Below are 25,876 nucleotides of genomic sequence, written 5' to 3' on the forward strand. Positions count from 1 at the left end.
AGAATGCACTGAGCACTTGAAAACATCTGGCTGTCTGTGCAAGGAGGTGCCATTGTGTAGGTCAAGCTGAGGGCTCAAATCAGACTTGATCTAACTTGAAATTGTAAGTACTTTGCTGAGTGAAAAACAAGGAAATTAAGTCACTGCAGTAAAGTCAAAGTACATGAGAATATTTATTAGAGTGCCTGATCCCTAATATATGTTGCAGATCTTCCTGATTATGTTATAAAGAATCTATTTGAATAGTGTATTAATCTAAAAACAAACCCCTTCTATAAGGTATGATTCAATTTTATGGTTTCTATTTACATTTAAAAGTCCAGTCATCATTTACTACAACAACAACCTGAATTCATATATTGCCTTTAGTTTATCCTTAAAATGTCTCATTGTGTTCATTGTGTTTTGTTGATTTAGAAAAATATGGTTGAAACATAACCTGTCAATCACTGGGTTGCCCCTTTCTTGCTGGTGGTTAATACAGAGCAGAGCTCTATTGTGCATTAGACATTATACAAAAAGGACACAAAGTGTGTGAAACCTGGAACACATCCACTTTATCTTTCCACATTCACAAAAAATGGTTCCCCCCTCCCCCCGCCCTCCCAAAACCCTTCCTACCCTCCCAAGGAAATAGTTTGGACATTTTCCTACCTTGAATGTGTTTTATTTCAGGTACCTATGTATGTATTGGCAATAATAACTGCATCTCTGGTTTTTTTTGACAAGTCATGGGAAGAATTTGCCTCTGTTTATCTCGATCGTAAATTGTTCTGCCGTGCTGGGGCCAGTTAGTAGTAAATTATATTGCGCTACTTCTGCCAAGGTAGCAGCTAGGATCTGGTAATATCCTTCCAATTCAGTGAGTTGTAAAAAGATGAACTGTCTTGTCATTGCACACGCAGGGCATTATATTATCAGAAGTTTAAAACAAAGATAATTACTGGATTGAAGAAATTGTTGACAAATTAGCACTAAGCTGCCAATCTGCTAATATCAAGTGTCACTAGTTTTCTGCTCAGTGATCAGGTACCATCAGTGCCGATTGAATCGGGAGAGCTGGCTGGTGTTGGGGAGCTTCGAGCAGAATTTATTCAACTTTGGAGATTTTATTTTTGCTACATAAGGTAAAAGAAGAAAATTAGACCATTGCAAAGGAAGTATGTACAGTGGGAGTCAAACAAACACAATTGAATCTCCTATCGCCTACCATTGTGGGAACATCATTAATGAACACGAGGACTGCGACAGTTGAAAGAAAAAGGCCCATCACCACCACCTTCCAAGGTCAATTTCACATGATTAGTAAAAAGGACCTTGCTCACACCCCAAAAATAAATTCTGAAGTCCTGTAAAAAATGTGGAACTTTTAAAAGATAGATAATTGGTTTATTGAAAAATTGTCATGGTGGCATGTGCCGAATTGTGACGACGAGGCAAATAAAACAAGTAATCATAATTCATAACATAGTTATAGACAATCATTGAAATAAAATAATAAAAGGATTGTGCAATTATGAGCATTTCAATATACAAATAATTACAAAACATTGCAAAATGCGGGTGTCCTTAATTTGCAGAATAAAAATGAAAGGTTTCCTGCACTCCGCACAATGGACAGATTATGTGATAATTTATCTCCCTGAGCAGCAGGTTGATTTCAAGCCATGTACTATCAAATCTAATTTAAAAGATGAATTCCAGTTTTATGGCTACCATTTTCATTACAAGCTGCAAATTGCAAAGCAATTATTTATAAAAATGGATGAACGTATGTGAAGGGAACAATCTGCATACAGGGATTAACCATACTTTATGAATCCAGTTGTTCCTGGATAAGATAGTTGATAGATGTTTGAGGTGGCAGGAAAACCAGGCTGAGAGGGAGATATGTCATCATAACATCTTCAGTTATAAAGTGAACAAGCAGCATATACATGACAGAAACACTTGACCTGCACTTATGCGGTAGCAAGCACTTAAAGAAATGGAAATGCAATGTGTCCAGTCCTGCAGTAGTAATTTTATTGAGCCATCAGAAGTTATCTTTGCAGACTGTGGTTTGAAAAATGACACACATCTCTATTTGAGAATTGGGATTAGTAGCTTTTTGAGCTGCCATGGTTTTGCTCAATGTTCTACGTGATGGAGAAGAGTTGTTATCCACTTCCATTACTGCTTCACTTGAAATGCATGATGTAGAGGATCATGATGATTGGAAATGACAAAGAAGAGCAATGCAAGGCAGAGCCATAACCCAGCCACTTCAGGATCTGATCTCTAAACTGCAGTGTGCCAGTTCCCCTGCTGTATTTGGGGACTTGATCACAAGCTATGTTGGGACGGTGATATTGCCCAAGAATTTTTGCTGTACAGCATTGGCGTGACCTTATTAAAATGACAGCTATAGAAGGTAGCGCTGCCGCACTCAATTTTGCAACTTTGCCTGGACCATTCTAAGATAATTATCCAATTTGTGAAAGACTGACTGCCAAGTACTGGTATCAGCTTTGCATCAAGTTTTTGACTTGCCCACTGTAAAATAATTTTCTCTACAGCTCCTGTGCAGTTAGGAACAACCAATGGGTCGCTGGGTGATGGATGTTTTTCCCGACGTAAGTTAGATATTGCGCTTCATTGGGTTTCATAAAGCTGGGTTTCAATACAAACATCCTCATGTTAGTCAAGATGGACGACTTTTTTTTCCCACCAACATGGCTCAAGCTCCCATTTCACATTGGTATCACTTGTTTGGCTGTACAGAAACAAGTAGTCAGCCGATGTGCTTTCCTACAATTTGAGGGGAATGCAGTAAAATACTCATATTTAAGAGCAATTTTGAAAACCATTGGGAGTCTGTGTAGCAGCAACACAGTAGTAATGTATTCTGTCAACACAGCAGTTTTGTTAATCAATGTGCGGGGGTTATCAGGCTAAAAAAAAATTCTGCAACAGACTGCAGGTGATTGGTGTATTGAAGCAACAGTTTTTATTATAACTAAACAGCAGGTCATACGGTTTTCACGCCACTGAATTCCCAGTCTGATCCATCTCACTTCAAAGCTACCAAGACCTGGTGTCACCTGTATATCAGGGCCCCACTTTGGGATTAACTTACAATTATATCTATTAAAAATGTCAAGGGCATTTTTTGTTCCTTGGGCGTTTTCTGCAGCATCTGTGAACATAAAAAGAAAGACATGCATTTATATAGCACTTTGACAACTTCAGTATGTCCCACAGTGCTTTACAGCCAATTAAGTGCCTTTGAAGTGTAGTCACTGTTGTAGTCAATGTGGCAGCCACTTTGTGCATAGCAAACTTCCACAAACAGCAGTATCATAATGACCAGATAACATGTTAATCGAGAAATAAATATTGGTCAGGATGCTGGGGCTAATTCCCCTACTCCTCTTCAGATATTTCTATGGGATTCTAATGCCTACTTGAGAGGGCAGACAGGGCCTCAGCTTAACGCCCCATCCAAAGGACAATGCCTCCAACAGTGCAGCACTCCCACAGGACTGCATTGGAGTATCAACCTTGATTTTTGTGCTCAAGTTCTGGAGTGGAATGTGATTGCACAACCTTCCAACTCAGAAGTGAGTGCTCCCAGCTGAGCCATGGCTGATGTACATGGTTTAATTCATTGACGATTTTCTGCCTGTGGGATCATGTCGACATTCCCAGCCATTATTTGTTCCCTTAATCTTGTACATTTCAAATAAATCCTGATGAACCAGAATGTGTTGTACAATGTTACTCACTATTCAAAAGCTGTTGCAGATGGCGGCTGAAAGGTTCTTTGTGAAACTGATACTGTATCTGTTAAAGTTACTATAGATAATGTATAAAAAGTCCTGAAAGGGGAAATCAATATACCTCTGAAGAAGCGAAGTCTAATGACATTTTCAGGTTCAGCTGTAAAATGAAAAACAAAAACCACATTCAGAGGCAAAGTGGGGATTTGTCTGGTTTCCACATCAGCTGTTGCACTGGAACATTTCATGAAGCAGACACAACTGATCTCATTGTAAAGGTCTACTCCTTTAACAGGTAATTGCATTGCATTCTACCCTCTGTAAAGAAATTGATTTTGCAAACATCACATGCTTTCAAATTTTAAACTGCTGCCCCATATCCCTTGCATAAAAAACAGACTTTCTTTTAATTTGCTCCCATTTTTAAACGTCCTTCCCATCCACCACCTTCTGTGAGTAAGTGTGTGTGTCTTCATTTAGCTGGAGGAAACGCCTGAACGCACACTTCTACGTATGATTCTAGAACCAGGGCAGATGCCCTTTAGATTGAGCACTTTGGCCCAAAGGTGACACCAGAGTAATTTGGATGTATGACTGTGAATGTTTAAAAGGAAACCTCTCAAAAATATCAGTCCTGCAGTAGATTGTTTTCACATGTTGAGAAAGTTGGCTGCATGGTTCATTGATGTAATTTCCCCTTTTAAAACGGCCCTGCCCTGGTGCCTTCGAACTGAAATATTACAGGACATGTTATTGATGATCTGAACACAGTTCACAAGCAAACTTTTCCTGTGACATAATTAATGGTTAGGTTGTTGAATTATTTTTCTTTGTAAACTTGAAGTCAACCAAAACTCTGCTGTCCTTATTCACGCCAAATCCAGTTTACCCATCACCCTTGTGCTTGCTGAACCCCAGTTAAGAAATGCCTTGACTTTAAAAGTCTCAGCCCTGTTTTAAAATTCCACCCTGGCCTTGGCCCCCCCTATGTCTGTGATCTTCTCCAATCCCACAGCCGTTTGAGATATCTGCATCATCTAATTCCGACTTCTTGGGCATACCTGAGGTTAATTGCTCCACCACTTGTGACTGTGCCTTCGGCTACCTTAGCCCAAAGCTTGAATTCTCTCTCTGAATCTCTCTGCTTCTCTAACCTCCTTTAATACTTTCCTTAAAACTGGTTTCTCTGACCAAGCTTTTGACCAACTATTCTGGTATTGCTTTGTGACTCAATGCTAAACTTTGCTTTATAATGCTCCCAAGAGGTTGCTTTGAGTGTTTTATTATGCTAAATGCACTAAATAAATGAAATTGGTTGTAATTGCAGACAGTTCTAAAAAAGCACAGACAATGTTGCAGACTTCTTCACTTTCCATCATTTACAAGTTTCAACCTTTGAATGCTGTTCACTCATCACGGTGATATAAACAGGTTTGGAGTTTTTTGAACTCCCACACTAAATAAGAACATAAGAAATAGGAGCAGGAGTAGGTGATTCAGCCCCTCAAGCCTGCCCAACCTTTCAATAAGATCGTGGCTGATCTGCCCCAGGCCTCAACTCCTCTTTCATGCCAGTTCCTCAAAACCCTGAACTCCCCATTATTTCAAAAATCTATCTACCTCCTCTTTAAATACTTTCAGTGATCTAGCCTCCACAATTATCTGGGGTAGAGAATTCCTGAGGATATTCACTACCCTCCAAGAGAAGAAATTCCTTTGCATCTCAGTTTTAAATGAGTGCCCCTTATTCTGTAACTATGTCCCTGGTTCGAGATTCCCTAACTAGTGGAAACATCTAATCAACATCTACCCTGTCAAGCCCCTCAGAATCTTGTACATTTCAATAAGATCACTCCCCGTTCTTCTAAACTCTAATGAATAAAGGCCTAACTGGTTTAGCCATTCTTGATAAGTCAACCCCTTCATCCCAGGAATTAGCCTAGTGAAACTCTTTTGAACTGCCTCCAGTGCCAATAGATCCTTCTTAAATATGGGGACCAAAACTGTACACAGTACTCCAGGTGCGGCCTCACCAAGATCCTGTCCAGTTGCAACGAGACTGCCCTATTTTTAAACTCCGACCCCTTAGCAATGCACGTCAAAATTCCATTTGCTTTCTTAATTACTTGCTGCACCTGCATGCTAACTTTTTGTTTTTCATGCACAAGAACACCCAGATGTGTGCTGCACTTCTTTGGAATCTCTCTCCATTTAAATAATAGTCTGACTTTTGATTCTTCCTACCAATGTGTATGACCTCACACTTTCCTACATTAACTCCATCTGCCAAGTTTTTGCCCACTCACTCAACCTGTCTATAGCCCCTTGCAGATTCCTTATATCCTCTTCACAACATGCCCTCCCACCTATTTTTTGTAACGTCAGCAAATTTGGAAACATTACACCCTGCCCCCTCCTCCAATTAATTAATATAGATAGTAAATAATCGAGGCCCTAAGACTGATCCTTGTGATGCTCCACTAGTTACATCTTTCCAACCTGAAAAAGATCCATTAATCCCGACTTTCTGTCTTCTGTGTGTTAACCAATCCTCAATCCATGCTAATACATTACCCCCAATGCTGTGAGCTCCTATCTTGTGCAATAATCTTTTATGTGGCACCTTATCAAATGCCTTCTGGAAATCCAATTACACTATATTTACCAGTTCCCCTTTATCAACTTTGCTTGTTATATCCTCAAAGAACTTTATGAAACATGATTTCTGTTTCATTAAACCATGTTGACTCTGTTTGATTGTGTTAAGCTTTTCTAAATGCCCTGCTATTTCTTCCTTAATAATGGACTCTACCATTTTCCCAACGACAGATGTTAGGTTGACTGGCTATAGTTTCCTGCTTTTTGTGTCCCTCCCTCTTGAACAGGGGCTCACATTAGCAGTTTTCCAATCCTCTGGGACCCTCCTAGAATCCAATGGGTTCTGGGATATTTTGACCAATGCCCCCACTATATCTGCTGCCACTTCCTTTAGAACCCTTGGATGCAGGCCATCAGGCCCTGGCAACTTGTCTGCCTTTAGTCCCATTAGTTTGTCAAATGCTTTGTCCCTCATGATAGAGACTGTTACAAGATCTTTCCTCCCTTGCTCATCTGATATCTTTGGAATGTTTATAATGCAAAATATTGGTTTAAATTATGTGCCATTTCCTTGTTCCCCGTTATCAGTTCTCCAGTTGCATCCTCCAAGGGTCCCACGCTCACTTTAGCTACTCCCTTCTTTTTTATGTCCCCGTAGAAGCTCTTACTGTTTGCTTTTATATTTTTTGCTAATTTACTTTCATAATTAATTTTCTTCCTCTTCATTAGCCTTTTAGTCATTCACTGCTAGCTCCTAAAAAATTCCCAATCCTTAGGCCTACCACTAGTTTTCACCACTTTGTATGTCTTAGTTTTTGATTGGATACTATCCTTGAAGGCTTTTGTTAACCATGGGTGGCTCATCCTTCTCATCGAGTCCTTCGTTTTGACCGGGATAACTTTCTATTGAGCATTATGAAATATCTGCTTATGTGTCTGTCACTGCTTATCCACTGACCTTTTGATTAGTCTATTTTCCCAGCTCTTTCATAATACCTGTGTAATTGCCCTTATTTAAGTTGAGAACACTAGTTTGAGACCTGAGTTGCTCACCCTCAAACTGAATTTGAAAGTCTACCATGCTGTTATTGCTACCCCCTGGGGGATCCTTAACTACGAGATCTCTTATTAATCCCACCTCATTACACGTTACTAGATCTAAACCATACTTAATATTTGAGTATAAGCCAGAAATTGCATTCAGGGTTTCCCTGCCCAAGCGGGTTGTTATGATGTTCTCCTATCCATTATGTTAGCATGTTGTGATCCTGTTTATGTAACCTGCTCATGCCTTTTTCAAGAGTACTTAGATGAATGTCTTTTAAAATTGTTGAGCTTTTGTCTGCTAATATTACCCACCATCCTTTCTCGCATTCATTGCACAGCTGGGGTAAATTGCTTTGGACTTGGATTGAATACATATTTTTGATTTCTACATTTCTTGCCTACAAAGTTTCGAATGAACTCAGTGTTGCTGTGGAAGTAACTTCTGAGGAAAATGAAGGAAGGTACAACGATTGGACCTGAGATTAACAGTAGAAGTTTGCCATGGCACTGCTGGTTCAACATGTCTGGTACCATTTGTGTTCACAAGGTTCCCCACCCAGAGGATTCCCAGTCTTGGCTAGGATTCCAAGACAGCCTGAACTGCTGTAAGGCACACCTGTGATCCGAAGAGATTGACAATTTCCCTTCACCACCATCTCGCAGCCCAACATGAACCTCGCTCTCAATGATTATTGAAAGTGATGTGGCAACATGTGGGTTTAGGAAACTTCTTTACCAAAAACAGTTCCTTTGATTCAGCACCAAAATATTTGTATCTATTTGCCTGCAACCAACTTCGTAGATGTAGGGCTGCTTTCATAGTACAGTAAAACATTTGCATGGAAGCACAATTTGTAAGGGCTTCCATCCCAAAAGTACTGCCATAGGATAGAGCCATTAATAGGGGATCAATCTGCCACACTACCTCATTGTGCTATTGTTTATTTAAAGCAAACAGTTTGTAGGAAAAGATCTCGACTGGTTCTATTACTTACCAAGGAATTGCTTGAAATGAATTGGAACAAGAGACCAGAATGTTTAAGAGTGGAAGAGGAATATTGTAATAGTATTTATAATGACTATCACTAACATCTGCAGTAGTTAAAGCTTTTTTTCCTGAAAAGTATTGATAGACGGATGGTAAGCTGCCCAACCAAGGAATGGGAGGGAAAAGGGATTTCTACCTCTGCCAGTAATTTTGCAATTCCTGGTGTTTAGTCACAGATTGGTATTGATGAGAATGTGGAGATGTTTGGAGTCTGCAGTATGGGCCTTGTAGGTTACAAATGCTGATTAAAAGTTGTTCCCAGGCACCTGAGCGGATAATATAAACCACACTATGGGGCTGGTGAGTTTCCTATGCAGCAAGTTCTGGATTTAAAGGAGTCACCTTGTGCAGGCAAATTTCGAGCATAGTTTTGTGGTGAATTGACAAGCATTGTCAGCCGAGACCAAAGGGTGGCATTAAGACCATGCAAGGTATGTGTAAGCCATAGATCAGCATTAGCACTTTCGCCTCAAAGTTAATAGGTCATGGGTTCAAGCCCCATTCCAGAGATTTAAGCAAATAATCTAGACTAACACTTCTGTGCAGTACTTTGGAGGCGTGCAGCATAATTGGAAGTGCCATCTTTTGAATGAGATAATGAATGCACAAAAATATGAATTAGGAGCAGGAGTAAGCCATACAGCCCCTCGAGCCTGCTCTGCCATTCAATAAGATCATGGCTGAACTGAATGTAACCTCAACCCCACATTCCTGCTTACCCCCAATAACCTTTCAGCCCCCTTGTTAATCAAGAATCTATCTACCTCTGCCTTAAACATATTCAAATACTCTGCCTCTATCGCCTTTTGAGGAAGAGAGTTCCAAAGGCACTCAACCGTGAGAGAGAAAAAAGTTCTCATCTCTGTCTTAAATGAGTGACCCCTTATTTTTAAACAGTGACGCCTAGTTCTAGATTCTCCCACATGAGGAAACATCCTCTCCACATTCATGCTGTCAAGACCCCTCCGGATCTTAAAGGTTTCAATTAACTTACTCTTCTAAATTCCAGTGCATAAAAGCCAAAACTGTCCAATCTTTCCTCATAAGACAACCCACCCATTCTTGGTAATGGTCCAGTAAACCTTCTCTGAACTGCTCCTAACGCATTTACACCTTTCTTTAAATAAGGAGACTAGTACTGCACAAATACCCCAGATGTGGTCTCACCAATGCCCTCTACAACTGAGGTATAACCTCCCTACTTTTGTAATCAATTCCCCTCATAATAAATTATAATATTCTATTAGCTTTCCTTATTATCTGCTGTACCTGCATACTAACCTTTTGTGATTTGTGCACTAGGACACCTAGATCCCTCTGAATCTCACAGCTCCATAATCTCTCACCATTAAGATAATAAGCTTCTTTATTATTCTTCCTGCTAAATTGAACAATTTCACATTTGCCTACATTATACTCCATTTGCCAGATCTTTGCCCAATCGCTTAACTTATCTATGTCACTTAGTAGCCTCCTTACATCCTAATCACAATTTACTTTCCTACCTATCTTTGTGTCGTCAGCAAATTTAGCAACCATTCTTTCGGTCCCTTCATCCAAGTCATGAATATAAGTTGTAAAAAATTGAGGCCTCAGCACTGATTCCTGTGGCACATCACTCGTCACATCCTGCCAGCCAGAAAAAGACCCATTTATGCCAACTCTCTGCCTCCTGTTAGCTAGTGAATCTTCTATCCATGCCAATATGTTACCACCTACACCATGAGCTTTTATTTTCTAATGTGGCACTTTATCAAGACATTCAGGTGAATAAGAAAGATTCCAGGACACTATTTCAAAGATGAGGAGGGTAGTTTTCCTCGACCTTCTGGCCAACATTTATGTATAACCAACATCACTAAAAAGAGATCATTCCATTAATCACAAGGCTATAATTGAGATTTTGCTATGTGAAAATTAAGTGCCACGTTACCCAATATTACAAACATTACAGGCACCACAATCCAAAACTGTTTCTTTGCTGCGTGGGGACACTCTGAGGATGTGAAAGACATTATATAAGTGCAAGCTCATTCACTCATCTGCATGGGGGTCCCGAACTGATATAGTGAAAGGCGTTGGCTGATATCTGATCAGCTTGTCAATTGTTTTGATGTTACCTGGTATAGATGTGCCTTTTTACGGTTGTGCATTTGAGATTTGACCTTAGATTAAGCTTCTTTCATTTTTTATTGATGGAATGTGTGTGTTGCTGCCAACTTATATTGTCCATCCCTAAATTCCCTTGAGAAGAAAGTGATGAGGCACCTTCTTGAACTGCTGCAGGCCATATGGTATAGGCACATCCCCAGTGCCTTTGGCAGGGGAGTTCCAGGATTTTGACCCAATGGCAGTGCATATCCAGTGCCTAAGTCTATGCCAGGTGGTTTGTCTGTTTTATTGTTCTTCATCTTTTATGTACTGGTCGATACAACTGAGTGGTTTGTTAGGCCATATCATAGTAATATGAAATGATTTCAAAGCTTGTATGTTTTGACACAATCCCTAACTGAAATAGAAACCAAAACTTCTGTTTTTGGTAATACCTGTGACTTCAAATTTCTGACCTCGGGTAGCTAGGGAAACAGGAACCAAATGAAGGACAGAGCCATGAACTAGACTGTGACATTAGGTTGCTAGGGACATGGTAGCTGTTTGGGATAAAACAAACAAAAGGCTCTGTGGGATCAGTTTTCAGCAGGGGCCAGAACAGTTTAGTGGCTGTGAAGAGCTGCATGAGCAGTACAGGCATGCTGAGGAGCTGGTTTTTTTTAACCAGAGCTGACCATACTGTATACTGGGGTATTATTGAGTGGTCAGATGAAGGTGACTCTGGGGAAGCTATGCCATTGGGACTATCATGAACCTAGTGAAGGAGGTTCTGCACAAATGCATCTTTTTGGTGATAATCATATCCGCGGAACTCTGGTGAGGCAAAACTGTCGTCAGTGGTTACTTGATGAGCAAACCGTGTGTGGTTGAAGGAACTGAACCTCAACCTGGGAAAGAAGTTTTGAGGGATTTTGTGGCTGAGACTAATGCTAAATATGTTGATCATACTCTAAAGAAATATGTGAGATCTATCTTTGTTGTATCGGTTACTTGGAGTGTAATGTATGATTTCTATTGCATACAAGTCACCTGTTAATTAATCTTTAATTTATGTTGATTTTGGTTTGATTGTTACAGTAAAAGTTTTTAAAAGTGAAATCCTGACCATCAGTTTCTTTTGTTGGGGCGGTTTGGGCAGTTTGGTTTTTTGATGTTATACGTCTCCATGGGGATCATAACAAGAGGCCATTTAAGAGTCAACCACATTGCTGTAGGTCTGGAGTTGCTTGTAGGCCAGACTGTGTAAGGACTGCAGATTTCCTCCCCTGAAAGAAGAAGATGGGTTTTTTTGACAATCTGGTAATTTCATGGTCACCATTACTGAGACTAGCATTTTACTCCAGGTTTTATTGGATTTTTTCTTTTTAAATGACCCAGTTATCATGGTGGAATTTGAACTTGAGTCTCCTGAGCATTAATCTCAGCAGTAGGTCAGTTGGTATTATTGTCTCATGGAATGTAGGCCAAATGAGCCTTGGCTTGGGGTTCCAGCAAGGCAAACACTGGCCCAGCATCTGATTGGTTTCTCCTGCTCACCCTCTAACATGGGGATTTGCAGCAAGAGGTTGGCAGTAGGGGAGGAAATGAGCTATGTTAAAGCCCAGGCAGGAAATGTTTTGCACTTCGTTGCTTCAAATTGTTTACCAAGAAGAGTGCTCTAATCGTGCATGGTAATTCCCGGCAGAATATTTCTCTGGATGCTATAAGCTTTGCAAACATGTAGCGGTGAAAGGCTAGAATTTGTCAGAATTAAAGAGTTGACATAATTATTGGCTGGATTTCTCAATAGCAGAATAGCAGTTGCCATATAAGTCGCATGACATTGTAAAAATTCATAGGTTGTTTTACTGAGGGGTGCAATCTTTCGAGTGAGACAGTAAATCTATGATCCTGGTTCCCTGATGAATATTTATCTTTCAACTGAAATCACAAAATCAGATTATCTGGTCATGGTCACATTGCTGTTTGTGGAAACTTGCTGTGTGCAAATTGGCCTCTGTGTTTCCTTCATTGGCTGTAAAGTACTTAGGGAGTGCTATGGTCCTGAAAGGCACTATATAAATGCAAGTTGTCTTTCCTTTGGATTCAGTGGAGAAGACTGTTTGGAGATTAGAGACCATTCACAATAATGCTTGGAAGCTTCTTAAGAGCAGTCGGCAAAGACAAGGTCACTGCTGCAGTATGGTTACATCCAAGGGATTTTACCAGACAGGGTGGAAGAGCACTTTTTTTTTAAAGCTATGTTTTTGTTTTGATGATAAAATAATGGGGGCAAGGAAAAAGTCACCCCATCCAATGAGAAATAGACATAGTTTAAAGAGATTACTTGCCTTTTAAAATCATAGTTTAATAAGGTTCGGAAGGAGGCCAGTTGGCCCATCGAGCTTTGTTTCCAGTTTTCCTTCACCATGAAGAAAAGCCCTGGGCTTTTGATTATTGAGAAAATTACTTGCAAGGAAAAGCAATTGTTCTGTGATTGCCTTTACACCCCCACACAACCCATGGACACGCAACCATTAATAAATATAGTGAACAGATGAGAATCCAATACAGGTCCTTGTGGGACACCACAAGTCACCTCCTGCCCTATTAGAGTACCTGTTCATTATTCCTAGTGTATTTTTATTGTCACTCAGCCAATTTCCTAACTAGATCAATCATTTGCCTTCAGTTCAATGAGTTTAAATTTAATAATCACTCCTTTATGAGAGTTATGCATTCATCTAGATTAAGGATCGGTCACAGGATAGAAAACAGAGGAATAAACGGGACATTTTTGGGCTTGCAGCTACTCCTATTTTTTTTTAATCATTCACGGGAGGTGGGCAGAATTTATTGCCCATCCCAAGGTGCCCTTGAGGAGGTGGTGGTGAGCTGTCTTCTTGAACCGCTGCAGTCCATGTGGTGTAGGTACACCCGCAGTGCTGTTAGGAAGGGAGTTCCAGGATTTTGACCCAGTGACAGTGAAGGAACAGCGATGTACTTCCAAGTCAGGATGGTGAGTTACTTGGAGGGGAACCTCCAGGTGATGGTGTTCCGATCTATCGGCTGCCCTTGTCCTTCTAGATGATAGTGGTCGTGAGTTTGGAAGGTGCTGTCTAAGGAGCCTTGGTGAATTCTTGCAGTGCATCTTGTAAATGGTACACACTGCTACTACTGTGCATTGGTGGTGGAGGGAGCGAATGTTTGTGGATGTGGTGCCAATCAAGCGGGCTGCTTTGTCCTGGACAGTGTCCAGCTTCTTGAGTGTTGTGGGAGTTGCACTCATCCAGGCAAGTGCGCAGTATTTCATCACATTGCTGACTTGTGCCAGGTCGATGGTGGACAGGCTTTGGGGAATTAGGGGGTGAGTTACTCATCACATGAATCCAAGCCTCTGACCTGCTCTTGTAGCCACAGTATTTATATGGCTAGTCCAGTTCAGTTTCTGGTCAATGATAACCCCCAGAATGTTGGTAGTCAGTGATGGTAATGCCATTGAACATGAAGGGGCAATGGTTGGATTCTCTCTTGTTGGAGATGGTCATTGCCTGACAATTGTGTGGTGCGAATGTTACTTGCCACTTCTCAGCCCAAGACTGGATATTGTCCAGGTCTTGCTGCATTTGGACATGGACTTTTTCAGTATCTGAGGGCTACTGCAAGGATCAGTGCTTCGTCCACAGCCATTTGCAATCTGTATTAATTACTTAGATGAGGGGGCTGAGTGTAACATATTCAAGTTTGCTGTCATTGCAAAGATAGGTGGGAAAGTATGCAGTGAGGCGGATGCAGAGGCTACGATTGAGTGTTATTGAGTGGTCGTCAGTTTGGATGAATTGGGAAGATCATGACAGATGGAGTTCATTGTGGCAAAGTGTAAAATTATCCGCTTCGGTTGAAAATGTAAGTAAAGCAGAATATTTTTTGAATGGTGAGAGACTTGGAAATTTTGCTTTCAGAAAGATAAAAGCAAAATACTGTGGATGCTGTTCTTTGTTAATTGTATAAATTAAGGTTAAGTATATACAGGTAGGGGGCACTTACTTAAGCACACATATAGAGACACTTAGCCACTGGTCATGGGTTATAGAGCTAGGAGCTATACATTTGTAATGTTTCACTTTGTGAATAAATCTAAAGCCTGACCTCTGGTCTCCCCCTTCATCAACTGGCTGGCAGGAGCTTAACATGGTAGCAGAGAATGGTTGCCTGAAGGCAGAGTTTGGAAACTGAATTTTTTTTTTAAGACTTTCTTTATTCTTTCATGGGATGTGGGTGTCGCTGGCAAGGCCAACATTTGCTGCCCATCCCTAATTGCTAAGTCATTTCAGAGGGCAGTTAAGAGTCAACCATATTGCTGTGGGTCTGGAGTCACATGTAGGCCAGTCCAAGTAAGGATGGCAGATTTCCTTCCCTAAATGATATTATTGAACCAGGTGGGTCTTTACGACAATTGATGATAGTTTCATGGTCACCATTATGAGACTAGCTTTATATTCCAGATTTTCAGATTTTCCAGTGGTGGGATTTGAACCCATGTCCTCAGAGCATTAGCCCAGGTCTCTGAATTATTAGTCCAGCGATATTATCACTATGCAACTGTCTCCCCTTAAGATTACAATCTGAGCGGCTTTTATGAAGAATTGCTAAAAGCATGTGTAAATTATAAGGATATGATTAACTGCCAATGTTCTCAGTCTGAACCTTATGACCAGTGGAAGAATGAAGTGGGTATGTGAACATGGGTTACATCCCTACCAAAAAGGAAACACGGTATGACCTTGTCATTGTTGCTTCCTAACAAAAGTAAAATCAGAAGCAAAGCATTTTGTGAGCTGGATGCCTGACACTTGGATACTGAGGAAGGTTTGGCTCCTCTATTAGGTTTCATGGATGAAGTTTACCAGAAAGATGATTTATTGGATGTTGAAGAGACGTGGTCAGACTTTGATAGATTTCGAAAGATGGACAGTCATTCCATGGAGGAATATATCATGGACTTTAACAAACTATATAATAGATTGAAGAAATTCCATTTGGAGATTCCTTGTTCAGGGCTCACATTTAAATTGCTGGATTGTGCTTATGTGTCACATTTAGACAGGTTCCTGGTCTTAACTGGGGTTCGGTTCTCAGAAAGAGAAGGCTCTTTTGGAGCAAGCGTCTGCTACCTTGAAAAACTTCCCAGGGAAACAGTAATTTCCAGCATCAATATGCCATAAATGGAATATTCTGCGGTGTCACAGATGTTGGAGGACTCAATGATTACAGCATTTCGAGATCATCTGGACACAGGTGCCAGTACAATGGAAGAGTTACAGACAGAAGGAATGAGAATGAAAGCATTTTTAGCAGATCTAGATGCCACAGCAGACACTAGAATTGGTGCAGCAATAGTAGGCGACTGAACCCTAGGAATGCCCAGGGCACAGTTAACAGGTGCTTCAGGTATAAGTCAGAATATCATTATGCAATGAGCTGCCCAAAGGTAAAACAGCAGGGCTCTCGAAGTGACGCATGACAGTGTTCAGAGGCTGAAGCTGATGATAATGATCAGTCTGAAAGAATTGTACTAGTCACAAGAAGCTTTAGCCCAGTGATGAATATTTTAGTCATGAATTCATTTAACTGAGATGTGTTAAGTTGTTGTATTTCGACAATGTGTGGAACACAAAAAGCGAAATACTGCCGATGCTGGAAATCTGAAATAAAAACAGAAAATGCTGGAAAAACTCAACAGGTCTGACAGCATCTGTGGAGAGAGAAACAGAGTTAACGTTTCAAGCCTGTATGACTCTTCTTCAGAGCTAAAGAGAAGTAGAAATCTGGTGAAATTTAGACTAATTAAGGGGGGTGAAACAAGTGAAGCTGGATAGAAAGCCAGCAATAGGTGGGGACTAAGGAGAGATTGACAAAGATATCATAGACATAAAGGCAAAGAGAGTGTAAATGGTAGTGGTAAGGGCTAAAAGAGATGCTGATAGTGGCATACAGGTAAGAAAGCAGAATATGTTAATAGCAGAACAAAGATAAGCACTCTTTGAAAGAACAACATGGAACAAGTAATCGATGGCCCTTTTGGGGGTTGGGTGGGGGGAGGGGGCAGTGGCTGGGGAATAAAGTTGGAAAAAGTGACTTTTAAAAAGGGGATAAAACAATGAATAAATGAATAAAAATGAAAATAAGTGGATAAAAAATACATTTTCAAAATGGAGATTAAAAAGGGGGTGAAGATAGAGGAGATAGTTCATGGTCTGAAGTTGTTGAATATTTGACCAAGTGTGGCATCAAGGAGCCCTAGCAAAACTGAAGTCAATGGGAATCAGGGGAAGAAGTCTTCACAGGTTGGAGTCATACCTAATACAAAGGAAAATGGCTGTGGTTGTCGGAGGTCAATCATCTTGGTCCCAGAACATCACTGCAGGAGTTCCTCAGGTTAGTGTCCGAGGACCAGCTATCTTCAGCTGCTTCATCAATTACCTTCCTTCAATTGTAAGGTCAGAAGTGGGGATGTTGGCTGATGATTGCACAATGTTCACCATTCGTGATTTCTCAGATAATAGAGCAGTTTATATGCAGCAAGACCTGGACAGCATACAGGCTTGTGCATCAGTGGTAGAGGGAGTGAATGTTTGAACTGATTCGCTATGAGCCCATTACGCACTCCTGATGTGGCAATTTCACCCCACAAAGCCTACCTGCAGTAAACTTCCATTAGCAACAAAATAAACAATTCCAGCCATGATAAGTGGCAATTAACATTTGGGCCACATAAGTGCCAGACAATGACCATCTCCAACAAGAGAGAATCTAACCATCTCCCCATGACAGTCAATGGCATTACCATCACTTAATCTCCCACTATCAACTTCCTTGGTGTTACCATTGATCAAAAACTGAACAAGACCAGCCATATAAATACTGTTGCTGCAAGTTCAGAGACTGAGAATTAGCTCCCCAAAGCCTGTCCACCATTTACAAGTCAGAAGTGTGATGGAATACTCTCCACTAGCCTGGATAAATACAGCTGCAAAAACATTCAGAAAGCTTAACACCATCCAGAACAAAGGAACCCACTTGATTGACACCCCATCCACCACCTCAAATATTCACTCCCTCTACCACCAGCAGAAGTGTGTATCATTTACAAGATGCACTGCAGCAGTTCACCAAGATGCCTTCAACAGCACTTTCTAAACCTGCAACCTCTACCACCTAGAAGGACAAAGGCAACAGATGCATGGGAACACCACCACCTGCAAGTTCCCCTCCAAGCTACACACCATCCTGAATTGGAACTATCTGGCTGGCTGTTTGTTCACTGTCTCCTGATTAAAATCCTGGAACTCCCTCCTGACAGCACCATGGGTGTATCTACACTACGTGGACTGCAGTCGTTCAAGAAGGCAGCTCACCACCACATTTTCAAGGGTAGTTAGGGATGGACAATAAATGCTGGACTCAGCTGGACTCCTGATACAGGAACAGTTATTTAAAAAATCAAAAGTTCAAATCTCACAATGGCAAACTATGAAACAATGTAACTTCATCTGAATAGGAACAGATGGAAAACGTGTTTTTTTACTCGAAAGAGTTACAAATACAGGCTTTATGCCAATGCAAGATGTGTTAAATCTGCTGGGAAATCCAAATGGCATTTTCTGTAATCTGTGGCTGACCAAAACATACGATGCTTTCCAATTGTATCCTGTGCTGATTGGGAGTTAACCTTTTTGAATTTCCAGCAATTTTCAAATTGCAACCAGCGTCAAGGCCTTGGATGCTTTTCCATTTTTTAACCAAGTTGATGATTTTGCCATGGTTATGTCCATCAGTCGACAGTGTATTTCAACAAAAATGACAGCTTGTACCTTGAACATAGTAAAATGTCCCAAGGTGCTTCACAGAAGCGTCAGTTCCCCTTACCTTAGATTTGACTTAAAGCTCCCTCAGACCAGGTGGCTGAAGGATGGCATTGTCTTTTGAGAGCTAAGGCCTGGACTTGAATCGAGTGTGACTATAAGAAAGGGCTCTCCAATCAGCTTACTCAGTCTCAGCTCAGATCCTAGTGCATACAGACACTGAGTCCACATCTCCAGCAGCCCATCATACAGCACTATATTTCGCAGCCTTTCTTATAGAAGTCACAAGATCAGTAAAATGGGAAAATTCCCAGTGTAATATGAAGCTCTCTTTTCAGGTGAGAGCTATTGAACATTGTGTTGGTTTGGAGTCAGTGGAGCTTTATTTTGTTTCAGCCATGCTGTCACTGGTCAGGGCGTGAAAAGCTCCATTTCCTACTACTGAACTTCCTCACTGCAATCATAAATTCACACCAAAAAAATTCTGAAAAAGATAGACTGGTAAAGTGAAAGGTACAGTGGGGATCAAGATACTTGTGCAAGGGAAACAAAGCTCGTACACGGGCACAATTGTCCACATAGCTGTATTTTTCTTTTATCTTGTTATTTTTTGACAACGCACTTAAAATTCACACAAGGTGGTGGGTCTCTGAAAAGCATTGGGATGAGTATAAATTTGTAAGTGTGTCACACAGGATTCTCTGCGTATGAGTTAGTCGCAGCATGTACTGCCATTCATTTCAGCTAAAAATACCACTTTGCTGAAATGATTTTTCTTGTAACTGGAATAAATCCTGCTTTGTTTGTGACAAGAATTCACACTTGCGTATCATTAATCTACCAGTTAGCTTGTCATGCTTTCCCCCAGTGAACAATATCTGAGGTCAGCTGTTGAAAAAGATTCTGTACAGTATTGCACCAGCACAGTTAGAACTGTCGTTCAACCTCACTTGTCTCAGTTTGATAAATCTGGTTGGTTATAGTCCAGTGCACAACAGGAAATGAGAGGAAAACAAAAACAGAATTACCTGGAAAAACTCAGCAGGTCTGGCAGCATCGGCGGAGAAGAAAAGAGTTGACGTTTCGAATCCTCATGACCCTTTGACAGAACTTGAGTTCGAGTCCAAGAAAGAGTTGAAATATAAGCTGGTTTAAGGTGTGTGGGGGGGGCGGAGAGAGAGAGAGAGAGGTGGAGGGGGTTGGTTTGGTTGTAAGGACAAACAAGCAGTGATAGAAGCAGATCATCAAACGATGTCAACAACAATAGAACAAAAGAACACATAGGTATTAAAGTTGGTGATATTATCTAAACGAATGTGCTAATTAAGAATGGATGGTAGGGCACTCAAGGTATAGCTCTAGTGGGGGTGGGGAGAGCATAAAAGATTTTAAAATATTTAAAAATAATGGAAATAGGTGGGAAAAGAAAAATCTATATAATTTATTGGAAAAAAAAAGGAAGGGGGAAACAGAAAGGGGGTGGGGATGGGGAAGGGAGCTCAAGGCCTAAAGTTGTTGAATTCAATATTCAGTCCGGAAGGCTGTAAAGTCCCTAGTCGGAAGGTGAAGTGTTGTTCCTCCAGTTTGCGTTGGGCTTCACTGGAACAATGCAGCAAGCCAAGGACAGACATGTGGGCAAGAGAGCAGGGTGGAGTGTTAAAATGGCAAGCGACAGGGAGGTTTGGGTCATTCTTGCGGACAGACCGCAGGTGTTCTGCAAAGCGGTCGCCCAGTTTACGTTTGGTCTCTCCAATGTAGAGGAGACCACATTGGGAGCAACGAATGCAGTAGAATAAGTTGGGGGAAATGCAAGTGAAATGCTGCTTCGCTTGAAAGGAGTGTTTGGGCCCTTGGACGGTGAGGAGAGAGGAAGTGAAGGGGCAGGTGTTGCATCTTTTGCGTGGGCATGGGGTGGTGCCATAGGAGGGGGTTGAGGAGTAGGGGGTGATGGAGGAGTGGACCAGGGTGTCCCGGAGGGAGCGATCCCTACGGAATGCTGATAGGGGGGGTGAAGGGAAGATGTGTTTGGTGGTGGCATCATGCTGGAGTTGGCGGAAGTGGCGGAGGATGATCCTTTGAATGCGGAGGCTGGTGGGGTGATAAGTGAGGACAAGGGGGACCCTATCATGTTTCTGGGAGGGATGAGAAGGCGTGAGGGCGGATGCGCGGGAGATGGGCCGGACACGGTTGAGGGCCCTGTCAACGACCGTGGGTGGAAAACTCGGTTAAGGAAGAAGGAGGACATGTCAGAGGAACTGTTTTTGAATGTAGCATCATCGGAACGGATGCGACGGAGGCGAAGGAACTGAGAGAATGGGATGGAGTCCTTACAGGAAGCGGGGTGTGAGGAGCTGTAGTCGAGGTAGCTGTGGGAGTCGGTGGGTTTGTAATGGATATTGGTGGACAGTCTATCACCAGAGATTGACACAGAGAGGTCAAGGAAGGGAAGGGAAGTGTCAGAGATGGACCACGTGAAAATGATGGAGGGGTGGAGATTGGAAGCAAAATTAATAAATTTTTCCAAGTCCCGACGAGAGCATGAAGCAGCACCGAAGGAAATGAGAGGATCCTGCACCATTGTTCACCTTGCCTTGCCTCAATCACAGTAAAGCCAGTGCAAGTCATAGAGAATTCTTTTGAGTAGGCTTCAACATTCAGAAGTGAAACTTATCTCTCACATTGTCTCACCCAGCTTTTCTGTTTCTACATTTCTCCCTCCCTGCCTCTGCCTGTCTCCTTTTTCCATTTTTCTTCTTTTTCCTCCCTCTTTCAAATGTCCTGCTTTGCTTTTGGGTTTCATATAGTTCTCTCTTTCTCACTCTGCCTCCATCTTTTTGATCTCTGATTTTGCTCTTCCTTTCTCTTGTTTTGTCTCATTTCCTACTCTCTCTTGCTTGTTTTGCCTCTGCCTCTCTTATTCTCTCTCTTTATTCTTCTCCCTTTTATTGCTTTTTTAGGTAGATAAACAGATGGCATTTTGTTATAGCACTGCTTTTGCCTCATTTTCTCCATGACTCTACCTTTGCTTTCTCTCCCTGGCTCTGCTTCCCCCTCATTCCTCATTTTTGCTCCCCATCTATCTTTTTGCTTCTGTGCTCCTCTCTTGCTCTGCTTCATTGGTCATGTTTGTGTGTCTGTGCCTCTCTCTTTCTGATTGTTTCTGCTGGTGCATCTCTTACTTTGCCTCCTTTTCCTCTTTCTCCCTACCAAATGATTCTTAGTTTCATTGCTGTTCAAGTATCATTGCTTGAACAAATGCTTCACAGCAAATTGTGCTGCTTATTAAAATGTCTCTATTACATGGCATTTTTTCTACTAAGTACTGCCTGCTCTCATAGGGCAATAGTGAATCACCTTGAGAAGCCATGAAATGATTCGTTCAGTGAAAGAACACCTTAACATACTTCATTAATGTCAACAGTTTAACTCCTAGAGGCAATGTTCTATTTATTGTCAAAGGCAACATCATAAGGATAGCATTAAGCCATAAATTCCACAAATGTTAGAAAAATGTATTGTGTGTTCAGTGTACAGTCATGAGATTTTGAACATCTCAAAATTCATCTTTTATCCAGATTGAATTGTGACTATTCTTATGTTATGTTGTTCTGCCTGGTAGATCATTTGGCATTGTGACAACATTTCAGAAATTTTCCAACCTGTATTAGTTTCCTGCTATTTTCCTGAGCTCTGTCAACCCAACCCTCCCTGGTAATAATCTCTTCATGGTGAAAAATTTTAGACAAGCAGATTACTGTCCCATCTATCAGAAAACAAATATAAACTATAAGCTCAATTTATTGGCCTGCCTTTCCAACAGGTACACAAGAAATAGGAGCAAGCGTAGACCATGTGGCCCATCGAGCCCTTCCATTATTCAGTACGATCACGGCCAATCTTGGGCATCAACTCCATTTTCCTGCCTGCTCCCCATATCCCTTAATTCCCTAAGAGAAAGCTGATCATTGTTGAATGTTTGCTTGCATTCTAATTTGCATTGCACTGAGCTAGGAAGAGAAAAAATATCAACTATCACTGCTGATTTTTGTTTGGTTGCAAGTGTACATGTGCTGAAGTCTAGGCTTGTATTCCCTTGAATATAACAATAACTCGGTGCATTTATATAATGCCTTTAAGTGGTAATATGTCCCAAACTGTTTCACAGGAGCAATATTAAACAAAATTTGATGGCAAACCTCAAAGAAACATGAAAAGTTTCATCAGAGATGGGCTTTAAGGAGCAACTTCAAGGAAGAGTGAAAAATAGGTTTAGAGAGGGAATTCCAAAGCTTAGGATGTTAATAACTGAAGGCAATGAAGATGTATGACAGATTGAGGATGAAGGAATGATGTGTTGGGAGAGACCAGAACAATGGGACAAAACATTAAAATTAAAACTAAGCTGTTCAGGCATGATGCCAGGAAGCATTTTTCACACAAAGTAGTAGAAATTGGGAACTCCAGAGCTAAAGGCTTGAGGTCAATTGAAAGTTTCAAAGCTGTGCTCAACAGATTGTTACAAAGGGTGTTAAGAAATGTGGAATCAAGGTGGGTAAATGGACAACCCTCAACCATGATCTAATTGAATCGGCGAAAGTGCGGTTGGAGGTCTGAATGGCGTATTCCCGTTTCTGTGCTTGTTGAGAACAGTATTCATTCTTCCCTGTGATGCTGCTCACAGATAAATAATGGATGTTTAGGTGAGATGCCAAAAGGGCAACTGGTTCTCATGAAATTGTAACTTGCAGAAATCAGTGTCTCCAAGCGAGATGGGGAGGAAAGAGAAAAAACAATTGCTCGGAAAAGTATTTTTTTAAATTGCACTAGCGTCCTGAAATCATGTGATAGATTATTTGGCGGCAAATGTCAAAATATAAGAATTGAAAGATGGTAATATTTTCAGTTAGACAGAGTTTCAAGTGCACCCTGCATTTGATAAAGAAGGAAAGCAGTTTGTCAGCATTGGAAAATATGATAACTCAGTACCTATCTCTTTCTCTCAATATCTCAAATTCTGTCTTTCTCTAACTCAATTCCTCTCTCTCTTACCTCTTTGTTCTCCTTCTTTATCTTTATTTCTGACTGTCTTTGGCAGACATAAACTTGGATGATTTATTTTGCCATGATGTTTGTAGCTCGTGTTTGTTCTACAAGCTACCGTAAAACAGCAATCATTTCCTGTGTTGAACTGAACGTTCAATGGAAAACTCCCTGATCAGTTCCTAGTTTAAAAGTAATGGGGGCAGGATGGTTCACTTCAGCTTCCCTGGTCTGAGAGAAAATAGTTCAAGGTTTTCTGCTCCTTGAAGTGCTCAAGAATCAGGCAGGGTTGGATTCCCCCCATTGTCTAATACCTCTGTTCATTGTTAAGGATGTCCGATGGACAAGATAACATGGGCCCAGTATAACCAGGGGTACCATGCCAAAGTGTGAAATGTTTCCTCCAGCTGGTGTCAGGGGAGTGGGGGCCAACTAACCTGACTACGTCATGTTGTATTGGAAAATAATCATGAACTTTCAGTTTATGTTGAGAGCACATTAAACATTGATTTTTTTTTCAGCACTTCTGTCTATTCCAAGAAATCAAGTAATACACAGATTTGGGATGCATCATTCACATTTCTGTCAAATTATAAATTTTGAAGTCGCACAAAGCAGCTCATAGAATGCCTCCACCATCAACCATTTGCTCATAAACAATGTGGGGATCGACACAAAAAATGATTTGCTGAGTTTAGGTTGGCTGATTTGCAGAATGCCTTATTAGAGAAGACAACAATTGTGGATTTTCAAGACACTGTTTTGACTTGTAAACTGAGGCAGAGGGACAAACGAATTAATATTGCCATGAGTCTGTTGGGCTCATTTCCCCATAGTACTTGCAACCCTTATGCGAAGCAGCAATATTTCTGATATCTGTGCTTTTTTTCCAGTTAGTTTCATGCCCACCCCACAGAGGATCAGGTAAGATAAGAGCATCTTGTACCATGATAACAGTGATCAGCAAGATCTATAGCTTTGCCTTTTCTAATGTCCTCACCTGATTTTAGCCAGGCCAATGATAAACATGTTGCAATTAGCCTGGATGGATGAGAAAAAAAATCACTGAGGGTTCCTGCTCCTAATCATAGATCAATAACTGCCAGAAATTAAGGGAATATATACGTGTGGGGGTCAAGTCGAGGGATTCAGGTGAACCACCCCAACGTCAGTCATTTTCTGGGTTTCGAGTTGCCAGCACCCCTGGAAATATACCTCACTACATGTCAGAGGGAGAAAATTGGGAATGACCTGATGCAGATCTCAGACAGTTCCCTTGTGAGCCTTTCACTAAGAGGCATTGCACAAGAGAATATTACTCTCCTTTTGAGAGAGATTATATTTAACTCTTTCTTTGTGGGGGACCGGGAGCCAGTGGAGCTGAGTGAGGGCAGGAGTGATGGGCAAGCAATATTTGGTATCTCCTTGAGCAGTCTGTTGTGTTTGGGAACTCAGTCATTGGTCTCATGTTGTACGGTATGCTCATAAAACTAATCTCCAAAATTGGTTATCTTTGATCATTGCTGTGTAAGGGAATCGCTATCATTTTGCATATTGACTAAATTGAATTTTTATTATAGATCTGCTACTTGACAGTGAGAGTCTCATGTTGATCCTTATAAAAGAGCTTCCAGATGTAGTAAAGATTGCAAGCAATCTCACTGACAGATTTCTCCACTGCTTTACATGGAGCAGCCTGCACCCATCTCTGCCACTTCATAGCACTTAACAGCATGTGGCCTTTTAATGCTGAATTGACACACTGAGCAGTCGAGACCTTTTATTTGGTAACTGTCAGCACTGCTCTCGTTATCTGATGGTTTCCACAGACCACACTTAATTCTTTTATGTTTTCCCTCCATTTTCCCAGATGTTTCCCCCCATTTTCCAGATGCTTTTCCTATACACATCAAGCACATCAAAAAGAGTGAAACCAACAAAGCCTTTCCCTGTGCTTTTCTTGGCATGCTGATCCTTCTGGTTATACTTTAATGTTGACAGAAATTCAAACCTGGTGGAGTCTGCTCAGACTTGCATATCATGCCACAGTCCAGTTAGATCTTTCTGACCCATGGTAACGTAGAGGAATTTCTGTCAGCTTTGGTTGTTTTCATGGTCCGTGCCTTCACATGTACGCAGGATGTTACCTTTGTGCTGTCAGTCACTAATGGCTTCAGCACCTTGTAAAATGCAATTAAGCGAAATGTCATTCTGGCAGTATTTTTACTTTCAGTTCAGCACATATTTCACTGGCCTGCGTTTCCTGTTTAACCCATGATAAACGCTGAGGTGAATTTAAGTACCCAGCCATTTGTTTGTGAAATTTGGTCACTTTATAAAGGTAATTTTAAATGACAACTTTAGTCTTGATGCTTGCTGGAATGTTTCCAAACAGAATTACCTGGAAAAACTCAGCAGGTCTGGCA

At 41.1% G+C, this 25,876-nt stretch overlaps 1 protein-coding gene and 1 long non-coding RNA gene across 3 annotated transcripts in view; one reads left to right on the plus strand and one right to left on the minus strand.

Annotated features, from left to right (window-relative positions):
- The window catches only part of atf6 (activating transcription factor 6), a 368,108-nt gene that overhangs the window by 311,284 nt on the left and 30,948 nt on the right, over positions 1-25,876 (plus strand). The gene's annotated exons all lie outside the window — the stretch shown is intronic.
- LOC121289006 lies at positions 1,761-24,486 on the minus strand. The gene is made up of 3 exons (XR_005945476.1): positions 24,451-24,486; positions 3,883-3,921; positions 1,761-3,178 (listed from the first exon to the last, which is right to left on the minus strand). It is a non-coding gene; the product is annotated as an uncharacterized LOC121289006 (long non-coding RNA).

Source organism: Carcharodon carcharias, chromosome 16, assembly GCF_017639515.1.
Source record: "Carcharodon carcharias isolate sCarCar2 chromosome 16, sCarCar2.pri, whole genome shotgun sequence".
NCBI lineage: Eukaryota > Metazoa > Chordata > Chondrichthyes > Lamniformes > Lamnidae > Carcharodon > Carcharodon carcharias.